The sequence below is a fragment of the Parasteatoda tepidariorum genome, chromosome 5, assembly GCF_982258835.1.
Source record: "Parasteatoda tepidariorum strain Cologne lab strain chromosome 5, Ptep-v5.0, whole genome shotgun sequence".
In the NCBI taxonomy this organism is placed as follows: Eukaryota; Metazoa; Arthropoda; class Arachnida; order Araneae; family Theridiidae; genus Parasteatoda; species Parasteatoda tepidariorum.
Genome location: NC_141759.1, coordinates 55,641,266 through 55,648,812, shown reverse-complemented (window position 1 = coordinate 55,648,812; position 7,547 = coordinate 55,641,266). Strand labels below are relative to the sequence as shown.

Below are 7,547 nucleotides of genomic sequence, written 5' to 3'. Positions count from 1 at the left end.
ATAAAATTAATACTTTAGACTAATTGTAATTAGTTATGGTATTTAAACTCGCCTATCATTTCGAAGCTGATTAATCTATAACAATAACCAGTCATCCACGTTACATGGCGAGGAAAACCACGAAAATCTCACTCGGTTCGCCCAAAGGAAAGGGAATTCTAACTCTAAGTTGTCGACCACTGACTATAACCACTGCCAGCTAAGAATAAAAGCTTGTTAAGAAATCAAAAACAATACGCTGTTTAAAATTATTTGATGCAAAACAGCTGATTATTTACTAAGCATACTATTTTTTTCGAAAAATGAATATAAATTATTGTCTTTTTTTCCCAAGTAGCACAATTCACAAAAACGATATCGTAAAAACGTAGCTTTGAACATTGTACAATATCGTAGCGAAATATTGTACTATATAAAAATGGACCCCTTTTATGTCGTATATTCAATATTGCAAACCAATATTGTACGGTATTGTAGAAACGTTGGGGAACGTCGATCGACATCTCTCTGCATTTACAAACGTTGTACTATGTCAACCGACATCGTCAACACGATATTCAAAAAACGAATGCTGTGGAATGCAGACAATCGCCAAAATTACGTTATTTGAGAAAATAAAAATTAGTTTTTGAAATATTCATGCCTGTTTGTACCCTGGAAAAACCGAACAAAACCGTTCTAGCTTGTTTAAAATTAAATTATTTGTTATTACCAAAGCTTGTAGAATTTTTTGATTATTAATATTTAATAAGTTTGGGTAGGCAGGTATATTTTACTATTATTCTAGAAAATAAGCTAGAAAGTAAATAGTTTTGTTAAGATATTTCTTCGCTTTTTCAGGGTACAAGCAGCCATTTATATTGTGAAATTATTTTAATATTTTAAGTAATTTGTGCAATAATTTTTAAAGCATCTATATTTTACTATGTAGATTAAAATTACAATATGTTTAATTTAAAACGATTAACTTTTTTGTTGTGACGTTTTAGTATTATATAATCTGTATTTTACTAAAATAGTATCTATGGAAAACAAAACTCCTTATCTTCACAGCATCAGGTTCGATTTTAAAAAAAACTGATTAAAAAAAAAAAAAAAAAGCAATATTTACACTGATATTGTCATAATAAAATAACAGGAGTCACTTCCTCAGATTTCTGACTTAAAAAAGGGCAAGCATGGTACAATAAGCTGCGATCTAATTTACTTATAGCCTTTATCCATTAAAGTGTTGCCAAAATATTTATTAGGGCTTGAACGGTTGTCAAATGTGTAAATGAAATATAATTTTTATTAAACAGTAAAGAATAATATACTAATTTCTATAATTTATTGTATTCTTTAATACAATCAATTGTTTCTAAAACAAAACTGTGGCAGTTGAGGCGCAAACTTAGTCTTCCTGCCTTCCCGGCCATTGGCGGTGGCAAGAACTTCACCAAATTTTTCAGCTTTTTCTAGTCAGCTAGTTTCTTTAAACAGTCTGAAGGTAGCAGCTAGTCTCTTTGAACAATCTGAAGGTAGCAGCTGAAAAAAAAATAAGACATAAACTGTGGTTAATTTTAATACTTTTAAATTAAAAGACAAATAGTTATATTGAAAAATTACATGAACTAAAGTAGACATGAGCACAATGCAAGTACTACTAACAGCCCTAGGTTGACAATTCTTTTGTATAGAATCAGAGCAGTTTTTATGTTTCCAGGAGCACCGGGCCTATTTTTATATGGGGGCCCTTGACGAGTAAGTTAATAACAAATGGAAAATATTTTATTTTCATAGCTGCCAACCTCTAGTTATAAAAATGCAGAAGATAGACAAAAAAAAATGCAGAAGAAATGCCTAAAAATGCAGAAGATTCGCAAGCACATACTAATTACCAATAAATTTATAAAAGAAGCGGATTTTAACTATTTTGATTAATTATTTATTTATAAATCCACTTATTATGAGCAAAAAAAAAGCAATACTCATCTTTTTTTTAAAACAAAAAAGGAAATATTTTTTAAAAAAACTTTCGACCAGCTACTTGATGGTACAATATTCGATTAAAAATGTAGTTACGGCCTTGCCAAACGCTGTTACAAGAGGAACAGCGACGTCTGACTTAAAGAAAATACTAGCTATCAGGCAGATGGGTAAAATGCAGAAGATCTTATCTTCTGCGCATAAAAGAGGAAAAAATAGCTAAAATAAGTAAAAATGCAGAAAGCTTCTGCAAAATGCAGAAGGGTTGGCAGCTATGTATTTTATAATATGATAGACGGAAAAAAGTTTTTCCTTGAATAATTTTTAAAAAATATTTGGTCACCTTTCAATGAGGTGATCCGGGTTCCAATCCCAGTATCGGCTGAGATTAGAACCCGGCTAGTCAATACAAATTCCACATCTAACATGAGGTTACCACAGTGCTGATTTAGATATAGTGAAGTATTTTGTAAAGGTACTGCTAAGTGGTAATAAATTTTTAATCTTATATCAAAATAGATAAGCTAAGCTAAAAAAAAAATTTTAAAAAATCTATGTACTTATTGGAATTTTTTTTCACAAAATTTCTTTATAGAAAATCTGATTATGTCAAAGATACTATAAACATATTATGAGAAAAAATTACCAGTTAATAACTCTGCTGCTTCAAATAGACTTTGAAAGGGAAGAATGACACTATATCAGGAAAAAAACATCTGAATTCATCAGCCCCCTTTTCTTTCCTTCTATTTTTGACATATTAGGGTAATTTCTTTCTAATATAACCCATCTTTCTACTATAGCTTTAGAAATAAACATTTTCCACTAATAAAATATAATGTAGATTTTAATTCCATGCTTTTTTAATCAAAAGGTAGAATTTTAATTAACATTATTTGCATTTTTTTTGAAAAAATTCATGTTTATTAATTACTCTCTACAGCTATGGAAGTCTATATTAAGACAGCATTAAATGTGTACTTTAATTTGTACATTTAATGCCATCAATCAATCTCAAGAATCAAAAAAAATTTTTAAAAATGCAATTTCAAATGTGTTGGAATTTAACACACACCAAGAAAGAAAGCAATTTGAATAACTAAAATTAATTAATGCAGCAATTTATTTAAAATAAGTTTTAAAACTAGAAAAAAAAATAATAAAAGCATCAATAATTTAAAAACACTGTATTTTAACTTTCAAAATCAATGCTTTTTTTCTAAAAAAAAATCATTTGATTTAAATCATGTAATAAGTCAAGCTGATCTAAATCAACAAACCCTGATAACTAGAAGAAGATGCCATGGTTGAGAAAAGATGCCATGAAAAACATTACAAAACCTTAAGAGCGGCTAACTTTTGAACTTTGAAACATACAATGCTGTAAATGTATTAGAGTTCAGAATACAAACTAAGCAAAATAAAACAGGAAGGACCAGGGTAGTTAATTTAAGGAATAACTGATCCATTTTAGTGCAAGATAATGACTCACGAAAAAGTAAAGTCTAATTACAAATTTTAAAATTCTAAGTCTATAAAATTACCTAAGATGGCGTTTGTAACAGCTGAGAGGCTTTCAAAACACTGTTTCCTTTTTCATTTTAATTTACAATACATCATCGCCAATTCCAAGATGGTGCTGAAGTAAAAGAACATAAATAGCCTTCTTTACAGATGGTTTCAAAATAACATATCTGAAAGAAAAAAAAGATATATATAAAAATATAATGTTTTAATAACCATTACAAAATGTACCTCATATTTTATCATCAATTAAGACCACAAAAGTAAAACGGGCATAGGATTGCTGAAGAAAGGAATTATCTACATTTTTCATTTCTTATTTCAGTCACTTTATTCTCAAAGAGTTATTGCATTAGTTCTTTACTTTGTATATGAGAAGCTTCCAAAGCAATGGCCTGTGCATAAATATATTGAACATTGCAATATCAGATTGTATGTTAACGAATCCAATTATCAAGAATTCTATGTATAAATAGTGTGCAGAGAAATACCCATACCATTAAAACACTTATCACAGTCATATTTGACTTAATCACATAAGTTAAAATATGTTGCAAAGTTGGGACATATTCAGCTATGGATTGCTTTTCATTTTGATATGTACATGGTATCTGCGACATTTTAGATTTTAAAACCCTGACTTTCCATCAATAACTCCAAAAAGTTGTCATGAGTTACCGAAGTTACTATTTTATCCGACAAAAACACTACAATAAATTCAAAAAAGCATTATAAAAACATTAATTGAAATGATAGGTATAACCAAAGCTGTTATACTCTGAATCCTTGAAGCAGAACTTTTTCGAGCTATCTGCGACAAAACTCTCTAGCACTAATATCTTTCTGCAAGATACTTTTCACAATAATAAACAGTTATGTTACTAATTTAAAATAACAAAAGCACTGTGTTTAAAAAAAAAAAAATATGTATAACTTTTTTTAAAATGAGCGTATAATTTTTATTATAACATTACATGCAACATTTTCGCATTTTGTTGGGAGGCAGGGGGATATAGAAATTATTTCCTTCGCCTTTTGTCATCCCAGTAAAAAAAAATTGCAAATTATTAAATCCGCAGTAGTACTCGGCGAAAAAAAAAGATTGACAACAAATTCACACGAATTGGTCACCTCAAATGAGTGTTTCGTTTCTTGATTAGGCTGTTGTATAAAAATATCGTATAATAAATATCAGATTTAAAAACTATGGAGAAATCAATAGCAATAACTGATAAAATTCGACAGAATTATTGACCTAAAAAGTAAATACCCAAATACAAGATTCGAATTTTTCAGGTTGCTTATCGGGATATTTAAAATCCACTTGAAAATCAACATCAATAACTGACGAAAATACAACAGAAAAAAACCCATCAATTTACGCTACTATTGGCGTATATTGAACACGCCAAAAAGTTATTATTCAAATGCATGATTCAAATATAACTGGTAAATTTCTGTCAAAAAATAAATAAAGGTAATTTTTTTTTTTTTTTTTTTACTTTTCAAAAGAAAAATCTTTCTGCAAGAACTTTGTAATGTTCAGTGAAAATGTTGCCGTGTCTCTGCAAATCTGCCACGGGGCTCTAAACCTTCTCATTTATTGATATTAAACTTAAAAATTGAGTAAAGAAAGAGTTGAAGCATTTAAATAGCTGAAAAATATACAAAAGTAAATAACTTTTATATAGCTTTTTAAAGCTGCTTTTTTTCTTCTTAAAAGTAAGTGTAACATAAAATGCCTAAACAAGAATTTTAAATTCATTATAATAAAAAAAAAATTAAACAAATAAAATAATTAATAAGATTCTGAAATCACTGAAGTTTAAAAGATTATTCGCTCTAGAAAGGATGTTCTTTCCTTAATTATTTTAAAGAACACAATTGAAACATTTTATATTTTAATAAAATACGATTAAGATTGGATATTTTGTTACAAATTCAGATATTCAGAACGCTATGAAATTAGGGGGATTCCATTTTTAAAATTAAGATTTTTCAGTTACCTAAATCTGCAATTTTTAAAAAAATAATAGTTAGATCATGACAAATTTTGTTCAATATAGAAATCCATGACTTTCTAGGTGTACTGATACCCTATATGTACCCTAATAAATACATATATGCACCCAAAGAATAGTATCAGGAGAGATACCCTATTCTTTGGCAGGAGCATATGGGAGGAACGTTGAACAAGTTCGTCTTTTTTAGTCCGAGAAAAGCAGATAAATTGTTATAGTGCACAGAACCAATAAAAGTAAACAAGATCTTTGGGAATATCAGAATTGAATAATGTGATATAATTTAATAGTTAACAAACTTCAGTTTATGTAAGTTAAAACACCTTCTGAAATTATGAATTACTTGATTAATGAGCTACTCGGTTCGGTAAGTAAGATGTAGACATATAAAATTTTCATGATTCAATTCTTTTTTTTTGTAATTTAAACATTATATATTAATTAGATACAGTAAGCATAATATTAAATAATAATTAAACACACATATATATTATATATATATATATAAATATATATATACTGCAAACTTGTACGGTTGAGAAAAAAACTTCTTACTAGCAGCAACATTAGATATCTTATTAAATCTTCAGTATACATATTAAATCAATCTAGTAGACATACTAAATCTTCAATTTAAAATTTCGAAAGAAAAAAAAACATTTCAATCTACCATGACAAATTAATAATTAAAAAATATGCAAATATGATCCATTTGTTAGCTCACTTAGCTCTTAAATTTTTAATTAGTTCAAGTATTAAAAAATATTTTTCATCAAACGTACAATTTGGCAGGTGTGAAAAATATAAACATAAGCATGTCAGAAGGCTTAACATCTCCAAACATACTATAAAATTACGCCACTGTTTGTGAATATGAGAATTGAATAACGTGATATAATTAAATAGTTAAGCAGCCTGGACAAGATAAAGGTGGAAATCAATGTAATTCTTGCAATATATAATTTAATTATATATATTAAAAACAGCACATACCTGCCAAGATCAGAGAATTCGTTCATTTCAACAAGGTGCATTAATTCCCCTTCATCTTCAGCTGGTTTGAGTTTTCGGGCTCGCTAAATCGGAATAATTTTCATTCCATTTACATTATGAGCTAAGGTATAAATTTTATGAGACGAAATTAAATTTAAATATAAGTAGACAAAAGATAACTAGATCGCAGGTGGTAGCGGTAAATGATAAACAGCATCTTAACGGGTTATGGTTACGGTTCCGAGTGGTATAGATCGTAGATTTCAGTATTTAGAGAAAAAATCGATGTCGTGACAAAAACACGATTGCAATATTGATATCAAATATTGTCCGGGGTTGTTCGGATATCTCTAAATTTATATTTTAAACTTATTTTTTGGAAATATAACAATTTGACGTCATTTTTTGTCTTTTAAATGATTAATTTTGATTTAAGGACACAATAAAGTTTTAAATGATAAGTTTTACAAACATATTTTTATAGTGAAATCGACGGGAATCGTACAATATCGTACACACAATTTCGATTTTCGCCAATATTGACAATGTCGGTCGATGTAAACTAAAGCTGTTACAATATCCCTGTGCTACTTGGGTTGTTATGTTTGTTTCTTGTGACTTCAACATAGATTTTATAAAATAGTGTTGATGTTTTATAAGTCACTACAAAGAATATAAAGATACCGGACATAAAAAGCTGTCGAATACGTAGCAAAATTTTTAAGCGTCTTAAAATATCTCAGCATCGTGAATGTCGTCCTAACATCTTAGTTGTGAAATTAAATTTTTAATTATATGACTACGCGTGATTCAAAGAACTATCCAACTAATTATATTATTATATCTTTTACTCTTTCTTTATGATACCATGTAGATTTTTTTCGGATGATATACTAAACTATTTTGTTTAATTTTTAACTTAAGCACGATTCCCAAGATATTATTGTAGTATAATTTGTTATCAGGAAAATGTCTTATTTTGTTAAGCAGGAAATACTAAAGATTGAATCTTGTAAGATTCCGAAGCCGTGCTAATTTTAG

The 7,547-nt window shown here is 28.3% G+C and overlaps 1 long non-coding RNA gene across 2 annotated transcripts; it reads right to left on the bottom strand.

Annotated features, from left to right (window-relative positions):
* Positions 1 to 1,313: 1,313 nt before the first annotated feature.
* On the bottom strand, positions 1,314 to 7,072 carry LOC107447452 (uncharacterized). 2 transcript variants are annotated; one of them, XR_015433731.1, is made up of 3 exons: positions 6,507 to 7,072; positions 3,513 to 3,662; positions 1,314 to 1,496 (listed from the first exon to the last, which is right to left on the bottom strand). It is a non-coding gene; the product is annotated as an uncharacterized LOC107447452 (long non-coding RNA). The 2 variants fall into 2 exon arrangements; XR_006225070.3 differs by having other exon boundaries at positions 1,314 to 1,527; positions 6,507 to 6,896.
* Between the last annotated feature and the right edge of the window lie 475 nt (positions 7,073 to 7,547).